Source organism: Dermacentor silvarum, chromosome 9 (genome assembly GCF_013339745.2).
Source record: "Dermacentor silvarum isolate Dsil-2018 chromosome 9, BIME_Dsil_1.4, whole genome shotgun sequence".
Taxonomy (NCBI): domain Eukaryota; kingdom Metazoa; phylum Arthropoda; class Arachnida; order Ixodida; family Ixodidae; genus Dermacentor; species Dermacentor silvarum.
In genome coordinates, this window is record NC_051162.1 from 53,171,562 (window position 1) to 53,191,377 (window position 19,816).

Below are 19,816 nucleotides of genomic sequence, written 5' to 3' on the forward strand. Positions count from 1 at the left end.
GTGACGGAATACAGGCGCAGTGTGTGAAGTTCTATGTTGGCTCTTTTGCAAACATAGCACGTATTTGCACAATGGCATTGGTACAAAGGCTGTCGGTCCATTCATTTCGGCGAATTCACTTTAAGTAAACTATCACATTTCTTCTTGGTTACCTTCTATGAGCTTTTTTAAGAGCCACGATTATGAATCAAATTCTCGTGTATACTCTACGCTGCTTATATTCGCTCAATACACCTCCGCGTTACGGACAACCCAAGTGGCGACGTAGAGGCAAACCCCTCAGCCATTGCTTGGTACTAATTTTTATGGAGCGATAACGCTCGTTTTTATCGATCCGTCCTCAAAACAAAAATGTTACGACGTTCTATCGGAAGCTTAGTTTCGTCATGACAGTTTTACAAGGGATAAATGCCCATAAAACGCTTCAAAGGGCCGAATGAACAAGCGCGCATTGATTCTAATGCGGCTGCAGCGAGCCACTGGAATGTTCAGAGCGCCGTGCGCACCGCGCCGGCCCAGGGAGGGGAGTAATACGAGGAGAATTGAGGAGGAAAGCGCGCGCGCGGAGGAGAGTGTCACTACTTTCAAGATGAAGAGACTTCCGGACGCAAACATGCCAGGTGGTTGCTAGGTGACGCATAGTGACGTCAGAGCTAGGCGCAGAGCTACGCCGCTAGTAGAAGCGATGCGGAAGTCGAAGCGGTGACGTCACGACACCTGTGCGAAGCTCGGCGAAGCCAGGTGCAGCTGTGCCAAGTGGTAGCTAGGCAACGCAGTGACGTCATAGCTCGGCGTAGTTTCTGCGAATGATTTGTAGCCGAACCTCGAGCTTAAACAGGTACGCTGTTAAAAATTCAACTCCAAGTATTTTCGTGACTTGTATGGAACGCGTCTCACAATACGAGAGCATTGCAATATTCAGGAGCATATACTTTGCTGCTCCTGAATAACCTTTGGTGCAGCCACCAAGGTCATTCAATGCGCAAGGTATTTTGTGAACATTGTAGCAGGCAAACTTAAAGGGGCCCTGAAACGATTTTGACGATGTTGTACAAACGTACTGAGTTGTTCGGTTGGGTCGTTCTGACCAATAAGCGACGCATTTAAGCACTCGGCGTAAAACGTGTAAATTATTATAGGGTTTTAAAAATGTTCATCAGTACCGATCGCAGCGGCGCCGCTCCCCCGAGTTTTCAGCCACCCCTTAATTAGCCAAATTAACGTCAGTTGGGCCAGCTACTCGACTGGCTACCCACCTGCGTCATCTATAACTTTTCCAACTTTATGGTGACCAAATGGGGCATACGCGTGCAGATGTCTGTTCTGTGGACACTTACAAAATAGCCTTCAGCCGGCCCTTCTAGGTTTTCTGCGTAGCAAAACACTGTTGCTCCATAGGATTCGAACCGGTGGGGCGTACACGCGAGACACTGTAGCCAAAATTCATGTTCGTGACATGTCAATGCCGCAGCAACTTCGGCCACCACATTGCCCGAACTGCGAGCCGCCCAACGAACCCCCCCCCCCCCCCCCTCAAAAAAAAAAAAAAAAGTGCACATTCCAACACGCATGCTGGAATCCACGTACGTGAAGCGAAGCTTTAGTAAAGCAGTCACTGAAACGCTTTATATAACAGTGATACGTACATTTATGTTTACTTTCACCCTATCCAATGGAGTAGCCTAATGGAATGTGTTTGCTTGTCAGCCATAAATGCCACAAATTTACGGTCATGCAATTTTAATGTTTATGCACTACATCGCTTACAAGCTATAGCGAAATGCAGGCTCCACATTAGGCGGACGCGCAGTGTCAGACGTATACGCAGTGATGCCGCATCATGGCCGAAGGCGATGTAGGATGCTTGTCGAAGGAAGCAGGGTGATGACAAGTGTATGCGCAGTAAATCACGACACGAATCAAGCGACATTTCTGTATCTCTTGCGTCACAGTTGCAACATGCCCGTTCTGGAATGTTGTGCCAAAAACGGGGACACCCCCTGTGGCACGTACCGCATGGCTACGTCAAAGAAAATGACGTGAGTGAAAGAACCAGTTGAATATATTTCACCGTTCTATTAACAGATCGGTGTAGTTTGAAGACTCTTACGAGGCGACATTATATGTTCAGGTTGTATGTAGAAAGGGATCCTTTTTCTTCGTAGAACAGAGATGCGCATACTTGGTCAGCACTCAAGAGTTTTTATATAAGCGCATTCGCTGGTACTTTTGTTCAGCACGCCTATAGCCGTGGTGTATATGTACGCAAATGTACTTCCGATACACACACCCACACACACACACAAACACACACACACACACACACACACACACACACACACACACACACACACACACACTACACACACACATCACACACACTATATATATATATATATATATATATATATATATATATAGATACAATGCATAACCCAGGGAATTAAGGAAAGAAAGCTGCGCTTGAATATATACGACACCTGCTATGAAGCTGCAACACGCACGCACGCACAAAGACACACACACACACACACACACACATGCACACAACAGCTACCTTTCTATAGACCAGCGTATACTCATTTAGGGGTCGGCCGACTACAGAAAACACTTTTTTAAAAAGCCTGAACCCTATCATATTCAGACAGCAGGCCTTGAAGCCCACATCTGACACAATCACAACCCAATAGACACCCATTCAAGGCAGAGCTGTGTTTGTGGACTCTGCGCCCCACCACATTCATCCCAAACTCCAGACCTTATATTCATTGATTATTTTTGCTTGAATAATGACGACCTCCCCGCCCCTCCCTGATTTCAGGGATTTCTTTCTTATCTACTTGGCCATTAATTCATAAAGCTTCACTCCGGTATTCTCTAGAAATCATCGTTGCCGAGAGCGGAGAGATTCCTTAATAAACACGCGCTATGAATATGACGGTCAGTGTACACGCGTGATTACATTTGAGTGAATAAGAAATTAAGTGGACACACAGCAGATGTCTTACAACTCTGTAGAGGAGAAACAGCACGTGCTTACTCGGACATAGACAGTGAGAGAGAGAGAGAAACGAAGGAAAGCACATGGCCGAGGTGTGGCACTGCATATCGAGAATACTAGTTCGAAGAGCTCGCACGGGGGGACTCTGTTGCAGCCGCCAATGTGCACTCGCGATGTGTGCTTTCTCAATATCGTGTTTATTGACTGACGGTGGCACCCAAAGTAGGATTAATGAAATCTTCGCGTATGTATTCACCAGGTCAATCTATTGCGTCGCACAAAAGGCTTAGCTGTAGCTTTCATTGATAAATGGGACGTGGTGTTTATTTTAGACATAAAGCGGAAGCGGCTCCTTCTGGGCACTCTGTGACGCTCATTCGTGACGACAAGTGGTTACCTGAGCGCGGTGAAGTGCGAATCCTCAGCAGGACGGGAGAGAGAAGAAGGCGTGCTATTTCTCTCATATTTAGGAGGGCCTGCGGAAAGTACATCGAAGTATTTCACTCGACATGCAAGCAATGGAAGATGCTGTCGCTGTAGGGCGGAAAGCGATATTGACGTTCGGTTTCATTTCATTTTATTTTATTACCTTAAATACCCTTTGCGGGGTATTACATAAGTGGTGGGTGTACAAAAAATACAGAAAGTTGTCCACTATGTTATTGTCCAGAAAGAACATTTGTTACTTCTTCCATGAAGGCAGATGAGGTGGTGATGGCAGCGACGTGGTGGGGAAGGCCGTTCCAGTCTTTAGCTGCGCGGTGAAAAAATGATGACGAGCAGGTGAGAGTGCGTGCACTAGGGCGAGCTGCATTTAGTGGATGGCCTGTGCGCAACGATATGCGTGAAGGTGGTAAAATGTAAGGTGCGTAGCGAAGCGAACTGGTGTAGAACTTATGGAATAATGATAAGCTCGCGAGACGGCGACGGTGCGCTAACGTGTCCAAACCGGAATTTACTTTTAATGGTGAAACGCTGATATCGTATGAGTATAACGAGTGAATGTAACTTACGGCGCGATTCTGTATGGATTCCAATGCGTTGCTGAGGTAAATCTGGTGAGGATGCCACATAGGGTGATGCGTATTCGAGTTTTAGCCTAACCAGTGTTTTGTATGCTGGTAATTTTGCCTGTTCAGGAGCATTGCGGAGGTCGCGTTTGTTAGCGGATGAAATGATGTTAGTTACATGTGAGCACCAGTTTAAATCATGCGTGGTCGTTGAGCCTAGGTACTTAATTGAGTTTACAGTGTCGATTGGGGTATCATTAATTGCGTAGGGAAAGTCGTACCGATTACGGCTGCGGGAAATTAACGTAGATTTACATTTATTGCTGTTTAAGACCATTAACCAGTGATCACATCAGGATGTAATGTTGTTCAGGTCATTTTACAGATAAATGCAGTCATTACTGTTAGCGATAGTTCGATAGCCAACGCAATAATCAGCAAACATATGAATCTGAGAGGAAACATGCAATGGAAGATCGTTAATGTATATTATGAAAGAGACGGAGATACGATTCAACACGTATGTCATGATGAATTAAGTACCGTCATCCACCGTTCACAGCAAGTAATGCAATGTCCTCAATGATGATAAACTAACGAAACGTCGACCTCATGTCGGGCACCAGTATACGCGGTGCAATTTACATATTGTGAGCGCATTTTGGGCATATCGTCGTCGTCATCAGTACATAGGACTCATCATCATCTTTTGTCTCGCGCGGTGCTTCGTCTCTGCTTCGGGCGGCTGCTCGGAAATAAAGGCATCGCATCGGTCGACGTCTCACAATATATTATTCCACAGAATAAAAGTAAGTCGTTTCTGATGGCGAAGTCGAACGACATAAGGTTAGAAATTTTTGTGGTGTTTCGACTAAAAAATACTAGGCACAATCGTTGCGATCCACTTTCATTTCTCCGGTCAGCGGCTGCGCGTAGCGTTAAGCGCATGATAACGACACACGAACAATTACAGCATTACTCTTATTATTGTCTGACGACTGATCTTAGTACATGTTAGCGCTGGCTATGATACACCAATAGTCACACGAGCTCTAGACACAGCACTCTAAAGTGGACCTGCTAAATTGCATATAAAGGTCATGTTTATGAGTGCACAACTTTACAAACAGCCCGCATGTAGCGCCAGCCTCAGCTTATAGTGTTAAAAACCTGTATGGCGTGCTAATTATTGGCACACTTGAATGGTCACTTTTTGACATTCCGGTAGTGCCGCAGAACTCGCGTAAGAGTACAAGTATGCTTTATTGCGAGCAACGGGCGGCAGTAGGAATAACAAAGCCAGATTTATCGCGACTAGACCCCTTCGTTCTCTTCATACAAATTTCCTTGAAGCTGTACCATTATCGCAAATCTAAAAAGAACTACCGAAGATGCTATTATTTTGAAGTACAGATTGTGCCTTTGACTGGACGTTAGTGGTGTTCGGTGGCTTTCACACAGGGATCTATATTGCTACATGCACACTACGTGGTTCTTTTGGAGAAGAACTACCCCTTGGGTCCACTCTCGGAGGCAAACAAACATGAAGCTGTCGGCTGAACTGACCAGCGCTGCAGTTGTTTTATAAAAATTTAACTTGTAAATAGACTTCAGTGTAATTAATGACTAGTTCGCGCAAGATTTTGGTGGAGGTTGACGCTTCCAGTCCTCTCCACGGAGCTCCGCAGTGGCCGCACTGTCCAGCTCTTTCCGCCATTCCTCCTGTTGGCGACACCTCGTCTGCATTTGCATCCGCGACTCTAACGACAATGTACGTCACGATTACCAATTCCCTGGATCTTGGCATATTCTCCGGCCAACACAATGCTGACGTCGAGGACTGACTCAGCATGTATGAGCATGTTAGCCAGAACAGCCGCTGGAACTTTATTATAATAATAGCAAATGCAATATTCTACTTAGGCGGAAGACAGCGCGTCTGATTCCGGACACACGAGGATGAGCTCTCGAGCTGTGATACCTTCAAGGAGAAGCTCCTCGACCTCTTTGGCAACCCGTCCGGTAAACAACTGGCTTCATGAAAAGAGCTGGCTACCGGAGTACAGTCGTCCATTGAATCGTATCTCTCGTACATTCAAGACGTGCTCGCTCTTTACCGGAAAGTATACGATGAAATAGCTGAGGTTGTCAACGTAGGCCATGTCCTCAAAGGAATCGTGGATGACGCGTTCAGCTTGATAAACAACAATGTTTCCACCATTGACGGTCATTGTCAAGGAATGCCACCGCTTCGAGCTGGCCAAATACCGCCGCGTCATTCCACAGTTCTCCCGTCTCCCTAACAAGACTGCGACGTCATCCTGCGTCCACCTTATCACGACACCAACGAGAACGTGATGCGTATCGTTGGCCGCGAGCTTGAGGCTGGAAAATTCAACCCCACTCCATCCACGGCCACTTGACCACACCACTGACCAATCAGCCCCTGCCATCTCCCTCATTCCGGTAGTCGTGCGGCAAGAATTCGCCAAACCCGGTTTTCCTGCTGGGTTTGCTGCTCTGTCGGCAGACCCGACGTCAGACAGGTGCTAAAACCTGTGCCTCGCGGCGACCTGTATTTTCCTCACCGATTCCGCAACCCTACTGAGTGGGGAACTACGGACGACCACCCAGTCTGCGTCCGTGGCCACCGAATTAGCCACGTAGCCCGCCACTGCCGCAACTCCACCACGGTGGAAGAAGATAGGTGATCCGACGACAGCGCGAGGCGCGGCCACTTAGTGGGACTCTACGCACGCCGCTGCCGCAAGGGGCAGCACCTGTTCTGGGGGCCACTTTTTCGCTCGCTTTAGGGCACGCGCGGCAGAGGTGCTTTATTTCGATGCATATATGTCGTTAGCCTGCTTAAAACGACTCTATTTGGTTGGAGGAACGTCCCTTTATATTGCTACACGCGTGTGGTATTTGGTTGTTTGAACGATGCGGGCGGGCGCCATCACTCGAGAAAAGAAGAGGAAGAAGGAGCTGGGCTCGCGCTGCGAGTCTAACCGGTCAACGCTGCAACCGCTGTTGTAAATAAAACCTGTAAATAGTTGGTAGTCTTACTGACTCGTCCTTCGCGTAACATTCTGGTGGAGGTGGAACGTTCCCCGTCCTCGCCACGGAGCTCCGAAGCGGCCGCACCGTCGTCTTCTCAGCCATGGCTTCCGATGGAAACACCTCGTCGCCACCTACACCTGCGGCGCCAACCACAACGTACGTTACGGTTCCTAGTCTCCGTGATCCTGGAACATTCTCCGCCCAAAATGGCGTTGTGAGTCTAACCGGTCAGCGCTGCAACCGCTGTTGTAAATACAACCTGTAAATAGTTGGTAGTCTTACTGACTCGTCCTTCGCGTAACAATATTTCTGCTGACATTCCGATTGACTCCGATGCGGCGAGCTGCGGCGCGCTGCGACGCGTCTCTCTCGTGTTGGAAATGAAGGTATTTTGACAGTAAGTGGCATGAAACCTTCTACCTGCTCAGGATTTGGCGTCTGAATAACGAACATTTGCACATGTTTAGGTATGGGTGTTTAAATGCTGACGGAGGTGGTAAATTATCGACTCTTGTACCGCTGCTGCAAGGCCTCCTGATCACGTGCTGCCCCTAGCGGCGGCGCTCACGTCACACGAAGTGGCCGCTCTCTCGCCCCAGCGCGGGCGCGCCGTCGGAGCACCTATCTTCTTACACCGTGGTCTCCACATTGAAGCTACTTTTCCCACTCTCCTCGCCCATATGCCGATTCTCGCCGTATGCCTCCTACCTCTGATGTTCCTGTAGATCACACTCATTCCGCTCGCTCGCGGTCACCTCAGCGCCGTCAGTCCCCGTCGCCCCAGCCACGCCGCTATTCATCGCCGATCAACTAAGAACTCGCCCGGAAGAAAGACTATACCATCCAGCTCCTGGGGGTAATTCTGAATTATTTTCATTGTGCCAAAATTGTCCACTGATGCCCCAACAAATCAAAACTTGCCAGAATTAATACAAGCCCTTAAGGACAGATACATCGGAGAAGATACCAGTACTACAAGGAGTCCGATTAACTACACGGGTGTAAAAACGAGACACTCGACGCCCCAATAAGCAAGGGAGAGGTCTTTGCGGCAGCTCAGATGGCCAAAAAAAAAAAATACTACCCCTGGTTCAGACCAAATTACAAATGCAATGATTACGAACCTCAGCGATAAGGTCATAGGAGCATTGCCAAACCATTTCAATTTACGCTATTGGCTCAAAGGGAAGATCCCCAATGAATGGAAAGAAGCCAAAATTATAATGGTACCGAAACCCGGGAAAAAGTCATCCCTGCAAGCACTGAGTCCCATATCTCTGACGTCGTGCATGGGGAAACTTTTTTGAACGGGTTATTCACACTCGCCTTCAAAACGTCATAGAGGACAAAGGTCTATTGCCAGCTACTATGCTGGGTTTCCGCAGCGGCCACTCCACGCAGGACGCGTTCCTGCTATTAAAAGAGGAAGTCCTGAGCTCCGTACCCAAAGGAGGAGAACATTTAATACTAGCCCTTGATCTAAAAGGAGCGTTCGACAATGTCTCGCATAAGGCCATCCTATCCGAAATAAACAACATCGTATGTGGTGAAAACACCTTCAATTACATGAAGGCTTTCCTCACAGGAAGGAGAGCTACAATAGGCGTAGCACAAGTCACGTCGGAACCTTTTCAGAGGCCAAACAAAGGTACCCCTCAAGGAGCCATCATCTTTCCTGTGCTCTTTAATATCGCCATGAGAGGACTCGCGCGGGCCCTGGATGATGTACCGCAGTTGAGATACACCTTATATGCGGGTAATATCACTTTTTGGGCAACGCGCGGATGGCCCGCAAGGAGCAGACACTCCAAGAGGCTGCATCAGCAGTTGAAAATTTCGCCAGAACCAGCAGGCTCAATTGTGCCCCAGATAAATCCTAATTTATCAGGGTACATGAAAAAAAGATACAAAAGTAATCGAGACGTAGCCTTTCAAATTGAAGGAGTCAAAATAAAAGAGGTAACCGTTGCAAGAATTGTGGGTTGCTATTAAAAGAGGAAGTCCTGAGCTCCGTACCCAAAGGAGGAGAACATTTAATACTAGCCCTTGATCTAAAAGGAGCGTTCGACAATGTCTCGCATAAGGCCATCCTATCCGAAATAAACAACATCGTATGTGGTGAAAACACCTTCAATTACATGAAGGCTTTCCTCACAGGAAGGAGAGCTACAATAGGCGTAGCACAAGTCACGTCGGAACCTTTTCAGAGGCCAAACAAAGGTACCCCTCAAGGAGCCATCATCTTTCCTGTGCTCTTTAATATCGCCATGAGAGGACTCGCGCGGGCCCTGGATGATGTACCGCAGTTGAGATACACCTTATATGCGGGTAATATCACTTTTTGGGCAACGCGCGGATGGCCCGCAAGGAGCAGACACTCCAAGAGGCTGCATCAGCAGTTGAAAATTTCGCCAGAACCAGCAGGCTCAATTGTGCCCCAGATAAATCCTAATTTATCAGGGTACATGAAAAAAAGATACAAAAGTAATCGAGACGTAGCCTTTCAAATTGAAGGAGTCAAAATAAAAGAGGTAACCGTTGCAAGAATTGTGGGTTACTGGGTTCAGAGTAACGGAAGAGCAAGCCACACAATTAACGTGTTAAAGTCAGCGACAAAACAAGTTGCCAGAATGATACAAAGAATAACATATCACAAAAAAGGAATGAAGGAGGCGGATACAATTAGATTAGTACGGGCCCTTGTAATGAGTAAGATAACGTACAGTCTACCTTTCCACACACTAAACAAATGTGAAGAAGCAAACATCGAGTCTACAATTAGGAGCGCCTACAAAGTGACCCTAGGGCTACCAGTAGGCACATCAACCCAAAAACTATTAGAGCTTGGAATACATAATGCCTATATACTCCAAGCTAAAGACGGCGGTACGGACCGCGCAGAAAGGAGATACTCACTAGGGTGGGCTTCCCACCGTACTACCAGAACCTGGACGAGGTACTGGTGGAAATCCTGGATCCCGTCCGATACAAGATCTCGGTCGCTCCCCTGCCCAAGAACATGGACCCAATCAAAAAAGAAAAAAAAAGGATTAAGCTCGCACTCGGCCGTGCAAGGCTTGAAACAGCGAAGCTGGGTGATCGTAGGGTCTGATCAGATCAAATCGTTATCACGGCGCATGCGCACATCTCGCCGCGGCGGCGGAAACTGGTTGCGTGCAGTGTTTCCGAACTGCTGCCGAGCTGCTGCTGACGCCGCCCGCGTTTCCCCGGAGCGAACACGAGAAACGCGGAAACGGGGGCGGCGTCGGCAGCAGCTCTACGCGTTGCCTCGTTGGTGCTGCTACAATTTCTTTCTCTCTCTATCTCGCTCAAAATTTCTCCTTTCCTCACGCGAGCATTGCGCGCGCCGTGCGCATGCTCTCCTTCCCTCTCCTTAACGTCCCACGTCAAGGCAACATGTGCACGGCACGGAGAGGAGGCGAGGCACACACCGCTCTGCGAGGTGGTTACTAGGCAACGCAGTGACGTCATAGCTCGGCGAGGTTTTGCGGCAGCAGGCGGCACTTTTTACGGTTAACTAGAACAGCTTCGCTGTTGAAATAAACAAAAAACGGAGAGAGGAGAGAGTAAAATGGCACCGTAAACAACAATAAAAAACTAAGAAATGTTTTGTATGTGGACGCTTTCAGGTACAACTGTACACGGTTCATTGCAGCAGTAATTGGCAGCGATAAGAGAATGATGACGAGTGCCTCACTGTACACGTCATCGATTGCCAAGGCAAAATGCTTTGCCATTGTCCTGGTGATCACAGAGCAAGAACGGAGGGAGGAATCACACCCGACTGTCAGCGATTCGCAGGATGCGTGCCGTTTCTTTTTGAACGGCCGCCTCCCGATAAATGTTTAAAATTTTTCTAGGCGGCAGATTGACAAACGCATACAGGTTGATCTGGTGTCCGGGACACGCAGGCCTGGAGGGAAACGAGGGTGTGGATGCTTTTGCTCGGGGGCTCACGAATCGGGCAGAGCATCGACCGCACTGTCAATCCCCCCAAACATTCCAGGAGGACTCAAGCGAGGAGGACAACGACACTTCACGAAGGGCGCCTCGCGAGCTTCTTGCTCACCAGCGCGGCACGCGACAAAAATACAGCACACCCCACAAATCATTAGAAGGCGAGGACACCATAGACCTCCGCAGGCTTCAAACGGGTTCTTTCCAAACCTACAAAGATTAAAGAAAGAACGGGCACGTTTTCACTCGGTCGCGCAAAGCTTAGGCACAGCGAAACTTACTGGCTGCTATTTCTAGGTATTAACTTGATTTCTGCTAGGTCTTAACTTGGTTTAACTTAACTACACATGTAGGAAGGTATCCTCGAGCGATCATTTTCGGAGGTACCTTCCCTTTCGCGCCATTTCACGTGACTAGCGCTGGACGCGTCGGCGCCTATGAGCGATAGCGCTCCTGGCATGCCACAAACACAGGCAGGCAAACCAAGTTTGGTACAGTGCCAAGACCGCTGTCGCTGGCCGACGCCGAACACGTTGGTGACAATGTGCGTGACTAGCGCTGGACGCGTCTGTGCCTACGAGGGACAGCGTTCTTGGCATGCCACAAACGCAGGCAGGCTGACCAAGGTTAGCAGAGTGCCAAGAACGCTGCTGCTTGCGACGCCGAACGCGTTGAAAGCTAGCCGCTCGATACCAATCGGCCAGCTTCGCTGTGTCTTGAGCTTTGCGCGGCCTATATAGTGCAAGCTTCCGCTTTTTTTTTTCTCCTGGCTCAGCGTGCCGCGGAGAGAAGAGAGGAAGAAAGGCGGAGGTCATGAAGGCAAGGAGCTGGCGAGGAGGAGACCGCGTGCGCTCTTCCTCCTTCTCCTCCGGGTTGCCATGGCTGCTGCGCTGCAGTTTCCTTGACACGCACCAAAAATTACGGCTGGCTTAAACAGCTTCGCTGTTAAAATTTTCCAACGCTGTATGGGCACGCCTGTCCGGGGTGTGGTGGCTCGCCATCGGTACATCACATTTCGGGGGGCTGCCAAAATAGACCACCAAATTTAAATACCTGTTTAGGTAAATTTGAACTATCGAACACTTTGGAGCAATGGGAGGCACAACTCGCCAGCTCTCATCCGAAGGTGCAGCTGGCGCTTCTGGGTCACGTCAGACAGGCGGCAGAAACGAGTGGAGCCCTGGACTTGGGGCGCCACCCATCTAGCTCATAACCTTTCACCTCAACTCCTTTTCAATACAGTTATTCCACAGACATGGAACGCTTACTTTAATTCGGCATGCATGACACGCTAGAGGAATTAGCGGAAGCGCAGGAGAGGGCCAACTTCATCAGGGTATCTACCACACAAGCTGGAAGAGACATACTACAGGAGCTGGGCGTTCCCCCCACAGTAGTCAAAACAAAGTTCTGCAGCATCCCTCGAGAGCAGCGGGACCGCATCACTGTCGCCCCGATCCCACGAAACGTCCATCCGGAACACAACGTGGCAAGACGTCGGGCGCGCGCGAAGGCCCTCCTGGAAAAGGCTGGGGAACGGGCTTCGGAGAACAGTTTCATAGATGCAGCGCGCTAAGCTGACGGACAGGCCTTCGTTGCGGTTAGCGTAGACCATGAAAGTCAAGTAACGAACGCAATCTCGATTAGGATCAAGCCACACACAGTGATCTGGTTTCCAGCCCACATGGGAAAGATCGAGGGTGCCCCGCCAAACCTCAATGAGTCGGTACACTGTGCTGCGCGAGGGATCATCAACCGCGTAGCTACCGGGCAGCGTGACGTTGTGGGTACTGACAATCGGGACTCTCCTCCTTCGTACAACGAAATTACTAAGCACTTTTACTTGGCTCGGAGGATCTACCCCCTCCCACATTGTAAACTCAATAGACCTCAGGCTTTCACACTAAGGCTCCTACAGACGGGGGCATACCCAAACTCGCTACTTCTTCACAAAATGTACCCCGAACTTCAGACAACAAATACATGTGCACTATGCAATGACTTAGCGAACTTACCTCCCATGCTCTGGCGCTGTCCCGCGTTACGCGGCGATGAAAGCAATACTTCTTCACGTTGGGATGCGGTTCTACGCATCCCCAACCTCGAAGAACAGTTATGGGCTGTCTAACGGGCCCGCGACGCGGCAGAGAGGCTCGGCCTTTCTGTCCCGATGTGGGAGCGGCCCGATGCACGCTAGCGCGCGCCCTAATAGACCCTGATAAAGTTTTTCATCCATCCATCCATCCATCCTCCTCCTCTCAAGCCTGCTCCTACACGAGCTGTACGCATCCCTCATGGCTGCACTGTAGCCGTCACTGGAATGTGCGGTGCCCGTGTAAGCATCGCCTGCCACCATGTTCAAGTTCTTTTTACAGTGCTGACTAATTGTCCCCATGACTTTATACTTGGACTAGACTTTCTTAAGGCGCATTCCGCTCTGATCGACTATTCTGCCGGTACCCTTTGCCTCGAACTTCTCTTTTCCCCGGATTATATTGTCCAACTTCCGAATAACTTCAGTACTACCACTCTCCTCCGCCTGCCTCCTAAAGCCCCAACTTTCCTCGAGTTGCTATCCTCTTTTCCCGAACCTGATGGCGCATATGTAGTCCCACCTACTGCTTATATCCTTTGATGCGCAATATCATGGTGCCTCACACCGTCGTAACCACTGCAAATAAAACAATATGACTTCCGGTTGTAAATTTTTGGCCTGACAAAGCAAGTTCTACCCTAAGTAATTCTACCCCAACGGTTGCCACCCTGCATGCTATAGCAGACGACCACATCAACACTTTTTCAGTAGACGTCGGCTCCGATGCTAAAGCATTTCCGCAGCATGAAAGGATCGCCTTTCTTCGCGAACAGAAGCGGGAGTGGGCGCGAAGGCATCGGCAACCAATTGCAGTATATATCACAGTGACCACAAAGCAATGGTTGCCATGATGACAAAGTAAAGAGAAAATAAAAGACGATAACAACAACGGTATGTGCCTTTATTCGATCAATATAGGAATTAACCATATATAGCTCAATATACGAGTCGTAGTTATCGACAAGTACAGCTTCGCTGGTCTTCCATCTTCACAATTTGGAAGGGCTCTGAATTTTTACACTTCTATATCTCGCTTTGCTTCACTTCACGTTCTATATCTCGCATTACTTGAGCAGAGATGTGAACCCGAAAGCTTGGTTTCTATCGTGAGCCATGGCGAACACGTCTGTATCGAAACGGGAGCCCGATTCTACTGCGAGTGAGGATGACAATACCGGTGAGTCGTTATGCCTGAATCGTTATGTATTATTCGTCTCGTTAACTTATAGGCGGATACAATTAACGAATTGAGTCCTGCATTACATATCGGCAGTCAGGACCCTTGGTTGCTGTTTCCGAAATAAACCTGTAGTTGCTAGTCAGTGTTTGGCGTTTTTTAATTCTTGTCCTTTTTTGCGCTTTTTGCTCCCATTAAGACCACTTTGTACGATAGTGGGTGCGATAAATGCCACAGAGCCGCTGCAAGCCGTCGTAATACACACGCATCACGAAAAAAAAAGAGCGATATTGGAATGCGCGTACCAATTTTAGAGCGAAAGCTCTACTACACCATGTCTCGCAAGGTCATTCATCCCGTCGCATTGACCTTTGAGCCGCCGGAGCGCAAGTGTGGCAGGTGTGACGTCACGCCATGTGATCCGCTGCGGAGAGGCGTCGCAGCTAGGCTTGCTCGGAGCCTCGCCGCTCCGGTACCACGTGACTAAGTGAGGGTTTAACGGCTTCTTCGCCGGCGCTTGGTCACTCAGCCTCGCCATGTTGGGTCGTATGTGCTTGCGCTTCAGTGCATGTGACAGGCTGAATTCAATCATCCGATATAACTAGATGGCACGCTGCAAAATCTCAAGCGAAGACCGTCTTCTTCACCATTCAAGAAACGCAAAGAGACACACCATCAGATTTGCAATAAGCCTTATTTAATGAAATACTGTGCAAATAGTTTTTCCAAACTAAGCCAAACAGACCTTCTGCTCGTGATAACTAGGTTTACAAGAGTTAAACCTCAGTCAATTTTTTTCACTGTGTTGTAGCCGTGGTAATGGGTGACTGAGTACTCTTATATTTTTCTTGTATCCGCCCGCAGGTTCTTCCATCCCCAAAAAACCAAAAAAGCTACAGAAATTCTGAGAATTGTTTACTAATGCGTAAGCATTGTTTGTCTTGGCTTTGGTTTCGCTGTTTTTTACTTGCTAGTCATAGCTTAAGCTGGTCTACCCATGGCCTTCCCGGTCACAAAGAATGCTTAGGCTTTAGTAGTCAGTAGTCAGATTTTCTTGCCGCATCCGGCCCTTCAAAGCGATCGTATCAGTTGAGCAAGAACGCGGGGCATGAACACGCCTCGACCGAGCAGAGCGTGCAAAAGTGAACACCAGCTGCCTTAGTAGCGCGTAAGGTGTTGCGTGAGGAGAGAGTGAAGCGTCGCAATGCCATGTCACCTTTGCTGTCACTCTTGCAAGCTTGTGTTAAGCGCACGTTCATCGTCCATACAAGCTCTCGCCTGCGTTCTGACTGCACCTCGGTAACACCCAGTGAAAACGTGCCAAGCGTCTCAATGCGCTCGTTTGCCTGCAAGGAGTTCATAACTCGAAGGACACCCAGCAGCGTTCAATTGGACATTGCACCACGCGAAAATCTCAAGTTGGCCCACACATAAATTTCTAGTTGGCCCACCCCCAAATTTTAAGTTGGTCCAACCCCAGATTTCAGTTGTGCCACCCCTAAATTAGATTGCCCCACGTGTACATTTCAAGTTCACCCACCCTTAAGTTGGCCCACTTGCAAATTTCAAGTTGGCCCACCCTCAAATTGCAGTCTCCCCACCTCTGAATTTCAAGTTGGTTCACCCCCAAATGTAAGTTTTCCCACCCCAAATTTCAACTTCGCCTTCCCCCACCCCAAATTTCAAATTGAGCCACCCCCTATTTATGTTGGCCAACCCATAAGTTTCAGTTCGTCCACCCCAAATTTCAAGTTTGCCCGCCTACAAATTTCAAGTTGGCACACTTGCAATTTTCAAGTTGGCTTAGCTATAATTTAAGTTGACCCACCCCCAAATTTCAAGCTGGCCCACCTACAAATTTTAAGTTGACCCACTCACAGATTTCAGTTGGCCTACTTCTGCTATAAGCATCCCCATATATCTCCTAGGGAGCTCTATGTATTTCTATAAGTATTCTCTCATTAATTATTTTTGTTTAAATTGTCCCTCATGACTTACAAAAGCTACAAATCATCTACATTTACACTATATAATGATTAAATGCCTTAACTTTGCAAATTACTCATTTTTGTGCAGACACAAGGCATTACACTTTCCACGTGACAGGGCTGGGGTGCTCGCCAAATAATGCTTATGCTTTTATAACTCTTCAGTAAACTTAAGTGAAAGCACGGAAATGAATGCGGTGACCTTGTTGCCTGTGATCCTGCGTATTATGTGTTACTGTTCTGCCCAAACAAAGCTTCTACCAATCAGGTCTCACAGGGCCCTTGCGCAGCTAGTTGTCGCTCAAGGTGAGTTCAGAGCTGGTGTGTGGGGAATTGCTCACCGTCTGGTCTGTGTTCTTGTCTCATGTGCTACTCATGTGCTACTCATGTGCCCCAACAGAATCTGCACCAATCACGTCTTGGTCCTCATCGCAGGAGCCCCATCTGCACCAACAGGAAGGGGCTGGAGCCGAATTCTGAAGGTTTTTCCACCACGAACAAAGAAGCGGATGCAAAAATATTTGGATGAGATAACAAGTCTACGGAGGACTGTGTCAAGACAGAGGAGCCTCAGCCATTATTCCACGAGCACGGATATTAGCCCAGTCATGCAGGTACCCCAACAAAGATTTCTAGAAATATTTCAGGTTCAAATGCACCTGCATCCTCTGTACAAACATGGGCGATGCGGGCCTGCAGGGTTCCGTCGTTTTGCCCCGTCGTTTTGCTCCCTATTTCACCAGCCCAAAAGCGTATAGATAGCTGGCAAAAACGCTGAGCCTTAGAACAGTAAAAAACGTTAACTACCTGGTTATCGGCAATATCAGTCGTACCTGGATTGATGCCAGAGATCCTGGATTTCGGAAAAGAAAAAAAAATGGGATGTGATGGACAGGGCATTTGTCCTCATCTTTGACGAAATTTCGCTAAAACGAAACCTGCAATATTACCTAAACATGATCTTGTTGTTGGTTATAGATTTATTGACAGCGGCACTGTGAACATAACAATTACAAACCTGCAGCAAAGACAGCACTCTTGTTTCTGGTGTCAGGCATACTGAAGCGTGGCTCCAGCTTGCAACTTTCATGACAGGCGAAGACAGTTCATTCTGGACCCGTTTTGAGGTTACTGAGTAAGCAAGCTGAATGACTGGTCTCTATGCAAAGGCATTCATCTGTGCTCAAGCAAACAAGAATTGTGCTGTTTGTACAGCACTTGGAATAACCCCACAGGATCCACTTGAAATGAATGGGGCTGAAATACACTGTTTTTTGATCTGCCGCACTTGTTGGAATGTGCTAGGAACACCTTGCGGAAATATGACCTGCACATTGGCAAGCATGTTGTTTCATGCAAACACATACTCAAAATATACGAGCGCACGCATCACCTTAAACTCAAATATCTACCAAGAACCACTGACAAGCATTTGTACGAAACATCTTTCGGCAACATCGAGGTAAAACTTGCCTCGCAAGTATAAAGTAACCGTGCTGTATTTGGCACTCGAGGCATTGATTACTTTTAATAGTCTACCTCCTACTCACACACAGAAGAAACTTTGTAGAAAGATTGCACAAGCTGTTCGATGCCATGAACAGCTCCACAGTGCACATAAATGACCGGGAAATCAGAGACGCCATTACCTGGTTCATAGAGCACATCGAAATTTTAAAGGCTTGCGTACTTTAGATTAAGACTTGGAAGTTCAATTGCCCTCGCCAACCTAGGACTATATTTGGATGGCGGATCACAATTAAAGAAATCTCGATGCTGTGGCAAGACCTCGAACAATCTTCTAATTTTCAATTCTTGTTGACACCGCGGCTGGATCAGGATCCCTTTGAGAATACGTTCGGGTTCATTCGGCAGCAACACGGTTGTAATGAAACTCGGAATGTCTACCAGTTTTCTGCTGGAGTCAGGCACATTATTGTATCAAAGCTTTTCAAGCTTTCTGTCACAGCAACTGCGCGGAGGACAAGGTTGTTCTTTTCACTTAAGGCATTTCCATGGACTAACCTTAGCAGAGTGTCTGAAGGGCCACTTAGCACCTGGGGTGCTGCTTTTACAGAAGGGTCCTCTGAAAGTAGTGAAGAATCAAGTGGTGATGTGCTTGAATCAAACATAGTTACCATGTGTGGATATTTGATACACACATTTCTAAAGAAAAGCCAGCTCAGCTCATGCCACGACCTCCATGACGAAAGTATCCAGGACCTCACAAGACCTAGCCAGTTATTTATGATGTTTAAAGCTGTTGAAATAAAGAGCTAGGCTCTTTATTTAACTGTGCAAACTGAGGCAGCATATGAGTATGTCGTGAGGCTGGACGGCAAATTTACACATGCAATAGATGTTATTGTATACCATCAAGGTGTTACAAGTGTATTGTTCTCCATTGTGGCAGGGGAGTACTGCGATTGCCCATTTTGCAATGCAGACTGGAAGCATCAATTTCTGCAGCTCTATGTTCACCTTCAGCTTCTTTGGCAATTGCGGCTTCAAAACCGTGATTTAAGCTTGGCAAAAGGGCCTAAATCTGCTGCCCGCACAATAAACTGAAGAAAGTAAGCATAATACTTCCTTTTTTTTCCCAAATGCGTAAGCATTTCTTTGTCGAGTTACTGAGCAAAACCATCACTGTACGCGTGACGCTCAGAAGCCGAGGGCTCTATTCTGGACATTCCGCTATTTTCTTCGAGGCTTGACGTAGGCGCGACGCGTACAAATTGGCGCTGATTGCCCCAATTTGCTTTCGTAACGTGACGCAAATTTGACGTTTCGCCTAAGAAACTTTAATACAGCTCCTGAACCTAACGTTCTTGATAAAGCAAATCAGTTTCCCTCCTCAGTAAAAGTGAAGCAGCTAGCTCAAAGCGCACGATTATTCCGTAAAAAAAGGCGAAAGCTCGCGAATCAGTCGCGCAAGGCTTTAGACACAGCGAAGTTGGCCGATTTCATGGCGTGCGGCCTTTCCCTGGCCGCGTATTTCATGGCGTGCGGCCTTTCCCTGGCCGCACTAATTTCAATTTCTTCACGGGAAATTGTCAAAAAATGCGCTTTTTGCACACGTTTGCGAGTGTGCAGACGATTGCGCATCTTCCATCTTAGTTGCAGTACTCAAAGGCGCAAGGAAAGATAAAGGGTTAAACAAAAGGGGAAGGGTTAACTCGGCCTAAGGGGGGGGGGGAGGTTACAACCCCCCCCCCCCCCTCTTGTTTTCTCGCTTGTTTTCTCCCTTGAGACAACATACGCGACCTACCAGTGGTGACGAGCGCACGTTCTAGGCCGCATTATCGCTTTCTCGTAAATCATCGATAGCGTTGCTCGCGCAAAAGGTATCCGCTTGCGCGACGGATACGCCGGCGCTGCCATCTCTTGTTCATTTTGCTGCTTACTCGCACCGCGTGAGGAGCTTTGCGTGAGGAAACTTATAGGCGCCGCCTTGCGTTCATCTTTTTATGAATAAAAAGCCGGCGTTGTCATAACCTCCAATGACGC